General features: G+C 38.2%; 1 long non-coding RNA gene across 1 annotated transcript in view; it reads right to left on the bottom strand.

Moving 5' to 3' along the window:
- Positions 1–10,576, bottom strand: part of LOC120534281 — a 72,419-nt gene extending 61,843 nt beyond the window's left edge. The window contains exon 1 of the long non-coding RNA XR_005634716.1: positions 10,429–10,576. This is a non-coding gene — a long non-coding RNA (uncharacterized LOC120534281). The remainder of the gene's footprint in view (positions 1–10,428) is intronic.
- Between the last annotated feature and the right edge of the window lie 2,696 nt (positions 10,577–13,272).

Genomic DNA, 13,272 nt, shown 5'->3' with positions numbered 1-13,272 from the left:
AGTGCCAGATGCAGCAAAACATCCCAAAAACATCTTAGAACCTCCACCATGTTTGACTGTAGAGGTACTGTGTTCTTTTCTTCGTAGGCCTCATTCCATTTTCTGTAAACAGTAGAATGATGAGCTTTACCAAAAAACTCTACCTTGGTCTCATCTGTCCACAAGACGTTCGCCCAGAAGGATTTTGGCTTCCTCAAGTACATTTTGGCAAACTCCAGCCTGGCTTTTTTATGTTTCTGTGTCTGCAGTAGTGTCCTCCTGGCTCTCCTGCCATAGTGTTTCATTTCGTTCAGATGTTGACGGATAATTCAAACTGACACTGTTGCACCCTGAGTCTGCAGAACAGCTTGAATATGTTTTGAAGTTGATTGGAGTTGTTTATCCAACATTCAGACTATCCTTCGTTGCAGTCTTTTATCAATTTTTCTCTTCCATCCATGCCCAGGGAGATTAGCTACAGTGCCATGTGTTGTGAACTTCTTGATTATGTTGTGCACAGTGGACAAAGGAACATGAAGATCTCTGGAAATGGACTTGTAGCCTTGAGATTGTTGATATTTTTCCACAATTTTTGTTCCTAAGTCCTCAGACAATTCTCTGCTCTTCTTTCTGTTCTCCATGCTTAGTGTGGCTCACTCAGACACACAACAGAAAGGCTGAGTCAACATTCCTATATACATCAATAAATAATTTTTTAAGCAATTAGATTCAACAATAACCTCATTTATTTGGAACTCAAAAGATCCACGTATCCAAAGAGCGACCCTACAAAGACCCAAGACAGAAGGTGGCATGGCTTTACCCAACCTTTAGTTTTATTACTGGGCAGCAAACATACAAACTATAAAAACCTGGACACAAATAGATGAACATACACAGGCCTGGTCCGCAATAGAAGTAAAATCCTGCAGTACTTCTTTATATACCCTGCTTTGTGCCCCAATAAATGCAAATTATAGGCAATATACTAATAACCCAATTGTGCTTCACTCACTCAGAATATGGAACCATTTTAAGCATTTTAAGATGGAGAAGCTTTTATCTGTGGCACCTCTGCAAGAGAACCCTCGCAAATATATACAGTTTTTAATATCTGGAAAAAATGTGGGATTAACTTGCTTAGAGATCTTTATATACACAACATCTTTGCATCCTATGAACAATTACATTCCAAATTTAACTTTCCAGCTACACATTTCTTTCACTATCTACAAATTAGGAACTTTGTTAAACAGAACCTGCCCGATTTTTCTCATCTTGTACCCTCATCCATGCTGGAAAAAATATTGCTCAATTTCAAGGACTTAGACACCATCTCTGCAATATATAAAATTATTTTACAGTCCCTTCCTTTAAAAGATCCAAGAGGACACTGGGAAAAAGACCTCAAAATCAATATATCAGAAAAGGAGTGGAAAATAGCAATGCAGAGAATTCACTTGAGTTCCATATGTGCAAAACATACAATTATTCAACTGAAAATTATATATCGAGCACATCTGTCTCACCTAAAACTCTCCAAAATGTTTCCAGGGCAAGATCCAACCTGGGAACGCTGCAATCAAGTCCCAGCCTCACTGGGTCACATGTTTTGGGCCTGCACCAAATTAACATCATTTTGGACCAAAATTTTTAAGTGCCTTTCAGACAGCATTGGTGTGACAATCCCTTCTAACCCATTAACAGCTGTGTTTGGTGTTCTTCCAGATGGGTTTAAAGTGGAGAAGGACAAACAAACTGTGATTGCATTCGCTACACTTTTGGCACACAGACTTTTTTTGCTAAACTGGAAGAATCGTAATTCTCCTCTTTTAAGTCAGTGGGAAAACGATGTGTTATACTATTTGAAACTGGAAAAAATCAAATACCCAGTTAGAGGATCTGTGCAGATTTTTTTCAAAACATTGCAGGATCTAATCAATAATATTTTAGAATACGCACTTGAAGCACCGAGGAAGCAATTATCTCCACATTTCCTTTTCTTCTCTATTCATCTCTATTGGCCTGTCAAACTCATCAATTTAGGTATGTTTACAAACCTTAAGTTTTACTCCGTTGGCCTTGCTCTCTTTCTCAGGGGTAGGGGTCGACTTGTTCCCAATCCTATTTTTTGTAAAAATTGATCGATTTGTATGGAATGATTACAATAAAATTAATTTAAAAAAATAAGTAAAATAAAGGCAGTTTGTTTCAGACAAACAGAAGTTTTGACTGTTACTGGTAAAAAAGGCTATACTGGGGAGATGATCATTTTAGTTACTAGTCAACTTAGCACAGTAATGGATCAGCAAGTTTAAGAACATTAGCTTATCCCTTATCAGCCAATAAACAAATTCAGTTTTATCATAATGACAATACTGGTATAACAGAATTCACCTTACTTCTGTTAAATGGTTAAATAGAAGGAAATTACAGTTTTGTTATAGAGTGACCCTATGCTGACTTGAATTGCAATGATTACATTGTTATTATGATAAGTCAAAACTTTTGAAGGTTTAGGTTTTGCTTTTGCGAATATTTAAAAATATTGGTATTCTTTCTTTCTTTAAGTAAAGATCATCAGTTATAAATGACTAAGCACCACACATTTTCTAAATATGAACTGAATGGCGCTATCTAAATAGCCTGTATGTAAATAAAGAAATAAAGAAACACAAACTGGCTCTCCACTGATTTAGAGAGGCAGACAGCCTTTCATACGTCACTACAAAGGTAACAAGCTGCCATGCATGCTAAGCCATCTACATGTAATGTCCTCTGAGCAACTTATGAAGTTGTTCTCTGTGTATTGTGTGAGGGATGACATGTGAGGGCCGGTGTCTCAGCCAGACTTAACCTGGGAACCTTAACTGGCTAGAGCACCATTATTAAGGAAGGACAGGTGAAGGCAGTATATTCAGCTTATTGTCCTCCCCCACACTCTAGATGGCAGCATCCATGGACTGCAGTACCCAGTAGGACACCTGCAGGGAATGCCAGGAATTGTAGTCAGGGAGTGCAGCCAAGCTGGAGTCTATACGTGCCACAAGGGGATGCTACAGGGAGTTACATGCCCTATATTTGGGGACTTGCTTCCAATGTCTACATTTACTGGAGTCTCCTGGGACTCCAATAAAAGAGCCTGCTCTGCCTTATCCAGGCGAGTCGGAGCTGGGAGTGGAGATAGGCAACACTCACCTTGGAAGAGTAGAAGTGCGGTCAAAGAGAAAAAAAAGAGACAACCTGTGTGATTATTATAAAAGGTATTTTGTAATAAATCTCCCCTTTTAGTTGAATCCAGGACTTGTTTTGTGTATTGTGTTTGGGGTTTAGGGCTCAGTGGCCCCCCCTAGCTTTCACTATTCCCTTTTCCTTCCTTATTAAAAAAGTTAGTATAATTGGATTCACTAAATTAGGCCCATCTGATTGAGAATGACATCTTGAGATGAATTGCTATCCCATTCATGTTTAATTTCTACCTGTAGCAGAATCTGATGGTATAGGCCACAGCCCTCATGACCACAGAATTGAATGGATACTGGATGGTTGGTCTGTTAAATGTTTACTACATACTGTATTAATTAATTGGCGTGCAATATGCCTATATCAGGTCAGTCCCACCATTGGCTCACATCAGTTAACCTATTACTGGGCTGTTAAAGTAGGGTCAGAAGTAGAGGAACTTTTATTTTAAGTGGAGGAGACTATGACCAGTTTAAGGAGTGAACCTGTTGCATTGTGGTACTGTGGCTTAACTAATGTTAAACTTTAATTTAACTGATTAAGCTGTGAATCTCAATTAAGTGCTTTGCAGCTGGAACAATAAAAAAATCAAAGTAAAAGGTAGTTTTAGAGAGTATTCAAACATGTTACAACATCCATCCATCCCGCTATATCCTAACTACAGGTTCACAGGGGTCTTCTGGAGCCAATCCCAGCCAACACAGGGTGCAAGGCAGGAAACAAACCCCGGGCAGGGCGCCAGCCCACCTCAGGGCACGCACACGCACCAAGCACACACTAGGGACAATCTAGGATCGCCAATGCACCTAACCTGTATGTCTTTGGACTGTGGGAGGAAACCAGAGCACCCAGAGGAACCTGGGTCTCCTAACTGCGAGACAGCAGCGCTACCCACTGTGCTACCGTGCCGCCCATGTTGCAGCATGTTTTGCTTTATTTTGTTCATATGAGTTAAGGTATATTATGATTGAAAGTGTTTTTCATAGTAAGCATTTTAAAGATATTTATTTTTATTACAATGACCTTTGATTATGTTATATTTGTGACACACATGAAAACATCACATCATTATAGTAAGGTGTACTTGTTTCTGCTTGCCTTTTCAGAAGATTATAAAACAAATTATTGCCTCATTACTGACTCTGACATTTCCCAACTGGATTTTTTATGCAAAGCACCACAATAGAGGGAGTAAAGGCTGAACTGGGACTAGTCAAAATCTTTATTGGCTTTTCTGTATTCCAGTACCTTCAGCATGCTATGCTTACAATTAAAGGAGTTGATTTATCTTCAACTAAAAAGCAATGTCCGAGTCCAGGGATGAGATCTTTCTCGTGTCATTTTCTAACCTGCTTAATCCAGACCTGTGAAACAAAGGAGCTGGTGCCTATCACAACTAATTAAAGGTACAAGGCACAAACAAACCCTGGACTGGGCACCAGTCCATCACAGGCCAAACACACACATACACCCACCAAAGCCAATTTAGCATCGCTAATTAACCTGCATGTCTTTGGACAGATGGGTGAAACCAGAGGAGACCCAGACAGACACAGAGAATATGCAAACTCCACACAAGAAGGACCCGAGCCACAAACACTGGTCTTATGACTGTGAGGTATAGACTACTACCACCGCACCATTATGTTACCCTAGGAGATTAATGGATGTAGGTTAGTTAGATTTGACTTTTGGTAAGGACGGTGAACCATAGAAAGCTTTTTTTTCCATCATCAGTGTATACTGGGATTTTGTTTCCTGTCCCCCATTTACTATACAGTAGTTCCCTTTGAGTTGCTATATTCTCATATAGAATCAAATTGATAAATAAAAATGCAGTGCTCTCAGCAGTATGAAAATTAGCATGGAAACCATGGTGATGTGTCATTGGTCAGACATCAGACTTTTCATTAAGTGATTTAGTAAAATATACTATTATTATTATTATTATTAATGACTAGTAGTTGCTTTTTTTGCTGCATACCAAGAATGCGTTGTCACACAATCAACTCAAGCAGCTCTAATACTGATCAGATCGTTGGTCTTTTGAAAGGCCAGATGTTGGTCGCAGCACTTGCGGTCCATTAAACATCATGTGGTTAATGGTATTGCCATTATATACAGAGATTTTCTGCTCTATAGTGACCCTTTCAGGAAGCCCCCATTCTGGACCAATTATGTTTCTTTGCTTTAGGAAACATTGCTTACTTATATATTCAAAGTACATGTCCTGTTGTGAAACAATGGTCTAATTATCAGCCTATGCATGAGTTTATACATATCAGGTATATTGCATGTGTGTATTTGTTACTGATTTTGCATTTTATTGTGTGATATTTTATATTTCATTTTAGCTTCCTCATATTTATACTGTAAAAAAATGAATGTTATTCTGTGTGTCACTGCTAAACACTTCCTATCAGCCACAAACTGGATCGTCTTGCATAGACACTGTCTCATCTTGGTGAGCAATAAGGAGAGGAGCCTTACACACATTGCAAATGGGACAGCTTCTTAAGCTGCAGGTTTAGCCCATTACAGAGCGAATTCCTGGACTGACACAAATGGTAATGTGACAGGATTTTGCTCTGTGAGGGGAACAAATGTAACAATCCAGTCTCAAGTTGTTGTAGGAGGAATAATGTCACACCAACATAAGCATGTCATTGCAACTTAGAAGCTGTCTCATCTGCAGAATGGGAGGAGTTTACTCTTTAGTGTTCATCCAGATGAGAGAGCTTCTTTGTAATGTGAATGCCTCCAGTTTACATTCAGCTGGTGTCACACACGTGCACATGGCAGACAGTTTACGGGCTCTAGTAAATATAATTACTTGCCAAGCCAGGTACTGGCACTGTTCTCTAATCCTTTCTCATTTCTCCCAGACCGAGGCATTGACAACCCTACAATCACTGATGTCATCTCTGGTGTCTGTTCTCCTGGATCTGCCCTTTCCTACCATCTTTCTTCAAAAACCAGCAAATCAATTAACTACTTTGGTTCTTTTTGGACTCACCTCAGTAAAGATGCAACTACAACTTTAATCTACTCAAACTGTCAAATTATATGGGGTTACTAAAGTGGTAACCCAAATCTTAATCCGTGTTTGTTGTGTCATTTAACACTGCTAATCACAGAGTGAATTCCTGGACTGAGACAGCTTAGTTTATGCACAAGGTGTGAACTGAGGATGGACTCATAAAATCAAAGGAAACAATTTCTATGCATAAATTCATGTATTTCATGCTTCAGTTCCATGTGTGCTGTGCAATTCCCCTGTTAAGCCAAAGGTAAAATGATACACATTTTAGAATCCATGCCAACAACACACAACACAGCATTTTTTTTAGACCTATCCCTTTAATTTATTACAAGGGTAAGTCAATAATTATCCACACTTTCGTGATAATTTTATTTGGGTTGGCTGTACAGCTTTCACCACGAACATATGGAAACATAGTGTGTCCATGGTCACACTGGTAAAGTTTCAACCTTGATCAATTAGTTTCTTTTGTTATTTTCTAGGAATAAACATGGTAGCTCTGCAGTGAGAAGTGATCTGTTTAATAAGGACTAAAGGTATACCAGTGGCCAAAATCTTCATCGGCACATCAGAATCATAATACAGGTTTGTTGTCAGAATTGGAAGTGGATGTGTGTCTCACATCTTTTTTGTGCTCAACACGTATCTAACCATTTTTGAACTCCTCAGTCTATTCATAAATATTTCACTGTGGTAAAACACTTTCTCCAAATTGTGCAGAAAGCCTTCTATGGTTTTCACCCCGGGTACACCTTCAGTCCCTAAGATGTGGATCACTGCTTTGCAGCTCTTCTTTGGTGTAAATGGTGAGCAAATCAGCCATGTTTACTTCTCATAAACAACAAAAGAATCTGACTGATCAAGGTCAAAATTTTACCATTTTGGCTACAGACACAGCATGTATCCACAGGAAAGCTGTGCAGCCAACCCAAACAAAATTATTACAAAAATGTTGATGCTTTCTGACTTAAAATATGAGTTCAGACTATATCTAATCACTACATTTATTCTAACCTGTGCAACTAAATGATAACCTAACATTGTAACATAATTTGTTTAAAAATATTGTAAACTAAATGTAAGTTAAAACATAGAACCAAGAAAGTCCTCTGTGGTCAATCATAGTAACTGGTAACTGGGATGTTTACTATGCAGACCACACTTACAGATTTTACTACACAAGCCTAAGGTCACTTTATCTTTGGTAGCAAGAACAATGTCATTGGGGAGGATGCAGAAATGATGGAAAAGAACTGCTGAACATTTTCATATCTAGGATTTTTGGGTATGAGGAGGAGTCTTTAATTCTTTAATTCAGTATTATGGGCTCTCAAAGAGAAAGAACAATCATTCTAAGACAGAATGGAATAAAAAAAAAACTGGAGAATGGAAGTATTAAAAGAGCACACACAATTATAAATGTTAAACAGGTAGTGGTATTAAAGGCTGGGGTAAAAAACTAGAAATGAATTGCCAAAAACAGATTCACTAACCAAAAATTAAAGTCAGCAATGAGGGAATTCTGTTTCAGCCAGGACTTGCCTTGTTTGGGGTTCAATGCCTTGTTTAATGTCCTTTTTGTTCATTGTGGTGTCATTTATTTATGTTAATTGTACTTTTGTTAATTATCTGCTTTGAATTCAGTGCCTGTGTTATTCATCTTTTGTCTTCTGGGTGGTTCTCCAAGAGGCAGGGCCACCTGCCCATCACCACCAGAGACTGCCCTTAGCTCTATAGAGGTGATGGATTCCCACACTTCCTGGTAGTTCATTCAAATGTCCAAGGGAGTCAGTAAGTTTGTTTGTGTTTCTATTGTGATTTTTGGATTTTTTATGCTTTATGTTTCATGCTTTATTTTTAACTACATTTTTGGATTCTGTGTTGGGACTTTGTTCACCTTGGATTGCCTTTGCCTTTTTGGGCAATGAATTTATCCTTTGTGCTTTCTATGTGGTTCAGAGCATTTTTATGAAAGTAAACTTTCATTAAATAAAATTTCCTGTTGGCCCTTACAGTTAGCTTGAAGGTAAATTTCCCCCTAATGGGCATTTTGGAGAATTGTAGAATTATGTGCATTGGAACTCCAATTTTACAACAAAGGTATGTTATGGGGTCCCTCTCTGACTTTAGTTCTTCTTCTTTTTATTTATTTTAAAGTCTTTTGTGAATTCGTCTGTCTTTTATGTGATTGAATATGTTTTTTGTTTCTTTTGGCACTGTATTATTCTTTAATTAGTACTTTCTTTTGAATTAATTATTCTGTATTTTATACTAATTCTGTTTATTATTATCCTTGTGCTTTATATGTTGAACCTTAGGGGTGGGGTCCATGATGCTGCAGCTGAGTGACTGCTCTCAGCTCTTTTCATTTACATTTATTTGCCTAGCATACACTTTTATCCAAAGCGACTTACAAAAGAGGTCAACATGATTAAGTTATCATCAGTCTGGAGGACTATTTGGGAAACAAGTGTTACAGGACGAGGGAATAAAATTGATCATCACAATTGTAGAGCTCAGAACAAAATAAAAGCTGGTTACGAATTCTAGGTAAAAACTCTAGCAGATAATATAAGTGCACTAAATTCACCGAACAAGAGAGTCTTCAGATGCATTTTAAACATATTGAGGAAGTCAGAATGTGAAATGTAGGTGGGCAGCCTGTTTCACCAGTCAGGAGCTACACATTAAAAAAGTTTGGACTGAGATTTGATACCACATGGGGTGGCATCACCAGATACTGTTCAACAGTAGACCTGAATGGCTGAGAAAGAGCATAAGCCCACACACGTGTCTCCACATATATAGGTGTTGACCAGTGACTACTCTGTAGGAAAGCATCAAGGATTTTAAGTTAATATGTACTGAACCACTACAGGAAGCCACTGTAATGATCTGAAAAGAGGAGTGACATGTTCCCACCTCCACTGGTGGAACGCTAGATTTGCTACTACATTTTGTATCATCTGTAGCAGCTTGGTGACACATGCCGGTACTCCTGCCAGCAGAAAGTTACAGTAGCCCAGACAATGTTGTATAAAGTGAATCTGCAGGGCCGGGAGACAATAGCAACTTGGTTCCTAAAGAACAGCTGGTCATCAATCACGACTTCATTATTAATGCTCAAACATCAGTTTTCCCACATGTGTTCCTCAACACCCTTTCTTCAGTTACTTTTGTCTTTTGAAGTTTGTAAATATCTCATTGTATATCCTAGTTAATGGACTTCTCAACTTTGCTAAAATCAGTTTTTGAATTTAGATTTTTTCTTTTTTCTACTTTCATCTTTGGGGGAGTGTTTTAGATATTTGCTTTTTAATATTTGGTTAAATAATCTTTATTATTCTTATTATTAAAATAAATTATTTTGTTCTGTGTAGCCATGTTCTACTTTATAAGCTTGGATCTTTTTTGATGAAGAAGCTGAAAAGCCTGCTTCTTGAATTTTTGGAACCCAGTGCTGCTGTGGCCTACTTTGTGTTATTCAGACCTGATTTCTATAAATGCAGGTCCACACTTCTGAATTTTATGAGTGGGATATCATAATTGTCAAAAGTTCAGTGCAAAGGTCTTAATGCTAAGTTGCCAACTGTTGTTATTAATAGTACTAATAGGTGCAATGACAAGTCAACTAATAATGTAACTAACTACAGGGAGAATAACTGAAAACAGCACAGATGTGGTCATGTCAGGATCGACACAAAATAGTGCCAAACCTTAATGAAACAAAACCAGAAAAACAGCAGTGTGACGATGTTACCATTATAATGATAACATAATACATCACATGAAATACAAAGCAAAATCCAAAATAGGGCAGAAGAAATGATGGGGTCAAAATATTCATATTCAATTAGCTCACACATTATGTGGAGGCACATGTTAAAGTTGCAACTGGAGCCTGTAATTGTTAGTGTACTTGTTTTTATACAAAATGTAAAATTTGAACTGCTAAGATAACTTATTAATAGTAGCAGTAGCAATAGTAGTAGTAGTATAGAATAGCAGTAAAAAAGAAGAATAGTAGTAGTAGTAGTAGTATAGAACACAGTGAAATTCTTACTTGCATGTCTGACTAACTTGCAATACATCACCACTCTCTGGAGCCATGACAAACCGGCACATATTCAATTGCTTTAGAAAACACAAATTAACTGACGTACCTGTTGCACTCCTGCTCATGTTCATGTTTATGATCCATTTCCTGAAACCTTGTGAGAAAAAAAAAACTGAGAAAGACTCCAACACAATTAGTATTCATCTAAATAGTGTGTGCCTCAAAGGCCACTACTGCAACTGAAAACATTTTCTTTCTATATATTCTACCATTAGGTGAAACAGCTCAAAAATATAATATTTATTTTCTCTCTTTTAAACTACCTGGAGGGCACTGCCCACAGGTAGATCAGTTCCCTTCAAATAAGCTTTTATTCAGTAAACACCACCTCCCTTTGAAATCAGATATGCTACCAACTTTTATTCATCTGTATTATTTATTTTTTTTTCACTTTGCTCCCTTTAGTTTCCCTTTGATGTTACTGATGAGGTTAGCTGCCCAGAAAGTTATATGAAAAACATTTTTTTTGCATTTTTGAAAATATGATCTGAGCATTCTGACTCAGGTGTCTTTCTGCTGCATACAAACACGGATCTTAACTCATTTCCAAGGATCACATTATACATACTCTTCTAGCTTATCACATAACAAGAAAAATTATCATTTCTATTAGACAATCAAAAAATTGGCAATTATGTTAAGTAAGCGAGTCAAATCACATTCACTCTTTGTTTAAAATGTTTAATTATAAAGTTTTCAATTATAATTGGGATTATAGTTATTTTTTCAGGATGTCCTGCATTCCCTTAAATAGCATTTTTAAATGCATGCACTGAGAAAACTAAGATAAGAGCATGGATGAGTTATTTACAAAACTGCAGAAAGGCGTTACCCAGGAGCGCCATTTCGGATTGTGTTGACCATTGTCATGTTTTGCTATGGGTCTTGTCCTGAAGTTTTTTTCTTGTTTCATTTGTATTGTATTTTTGTTATTGAATGTTTCTTTTTTACCTTTATTTTATATAATGATACCATCATTGCTAATCCTATTGTATGTTGGTAGTATCCAGTGTTAGGTTAATTATGCCTTCACAGTCTTTGATTACTTTGTTGATTATTATATTTGTATTTGACACTAGAGGGGTGAAACTCATCTTTTTTAATCAGGCTCTTTTCTGCGCCTGGGTCTATTTAAGCCTCTTTTCAGCCACTGCAAACTTGCAGTGGTATTATCTTAGACTAGCAAAATACCCGCGCTTTGCAGCGGAGAAGTAGTGTGTTAAAGAAGTAATGAAAAAGAAAAGGAAACATCCATCCATCCATCCATTATCTAACCCGCTGAATCCGAATAGGGTCACGGGGGTCTGCTGGAGCCAATCCCAGCCAACACAGGGCACAAGGCAGGAAACAATCCTGGGCAGGGTGCCAACCCACCGCAGGACACACACAAACACACCCACACACCAAGGCCAATTTAGAATTGCCAATCCACCTAACCTGCATGTCTTTGGATTGTGGGAGAAAACCGGAGCGCCCGGAGGAAACCCACGCAGACACGGGGAGAACATGCAAACTCCACGCAGGGAGGACCCGGGAAGCGAACCCAGGTCTCCTTACTGCGAGGCAGCAGCGCTACCACTGCGCCACCGTGCCGCCCGAAAAGGAAACATTTTGAAAATAACGTAACATGATTGTCAATGTAATTGTTTTGTCACTGTTATGAGTGTTGCTGTCATATATATATATATATACACACACACACACATATAAACATATCTATACTAAAAAAAAAGCAAAGCCCTCACTGACTCACTCACTCACTCACTCACTGACTCACTCACTCACTCACTAACTTACTCATCATTAATTCTCCAACTTACTGTGTAGGTAGAAGGCTGAAATTTGGCAGGCTCATTCCTTACAGCTTACTTACAAAAGTTGGGCAGGTTTCATTTCGAAATTCTACGCGTAATGGTTATAACTGGAACCTATTTTTTCGTCCATATACTATAATAGACTTCTACTCGATGCCCGTGGGAGGCAAAGTTACGCCTCCCACATAATTTAGTGCCTGCCCATATAAGGCTGTCCATCAGCGGCAATCCAATAGAAACACTGCAACTAAATATTCACGGGTGAAGGACTGTCCTTATGCAGAGGAAGATGAGATGGTCAGGGTGGTGTTTGGCACAAACTCGACGAAACTGCGAGAGAAACTTTTAAGTGCCGGGTCTTAGCTAACATTAAATACAGCCGTGGACATCGCACGAGATAGCACCAGCACAGCTGGGAACCTTCGATGCATGTACACCGAGCGGCTCACGTGAAATGACGCAGTGCACAGACAAAAGTAACAGTTCCAAAGAGTGCTGAACAAAAACCGAATTACACAATTGAGAAGGCAGCAAAAAATATGAAGCGTGTGATACATACAAGCATATTCATAAGTGCAGCTACTGCAGAAACAAAGCACACAGTGGAAAAAGTCAATGTCCCGCTAAAGGAAGACAGTGTAAAAAAAAACCCGTGCATGCAGTGTGTCACGTCTCAGATAAAGAGGAAGATGAGCTATTTATTGATGCAGTAAGAAAGGAATTGATGAATGAAACCTGTCATCTTTACAACGATTGACAAACACGGAATGTAACTTGAACACAACACATCCTACAAATACGAACCTGATTGAAAGAAATAATGATAATCAAATCCTTGATGACAGCAACACTCATAACACTCACAAAACAATTACTGTATATTGACAATCATGTTACGTTATTTTTAAAATGTTCCCTTTTCTTTTTTATAACTTCTTTAACACACTACTTCTCCGCTGCGAAGCGCGGGTATATATATATATGTATATATATATACCCCCATCTACATACTCTCAAATAGACAAACCACACGCCGTAGTGCAATAGTAGAGGCTTTGCCTCTAGTGCCGACGCCC

This window comes from Polypterus senegalus, chromosome 1, assembly GCF_016835505.1.
Source record: "Polypterus senegalus isolate Bchr_013 chromosome 1, ASM1683550v1, whole genome shotgun sequence".
Classification (NCBI taxonomy): domain Eukaryota; kingdom Metazoa; phylum Chordata; class Cladistia; order Polypteriformes; family Polypteridae; genus Polypterus; species Polypterus senegalus.
The sequence above is the reverse complement of the archived record's forward strand: the minus strand, read 5'-3'. Positions and strand labels throughout refer to the sequence as shown.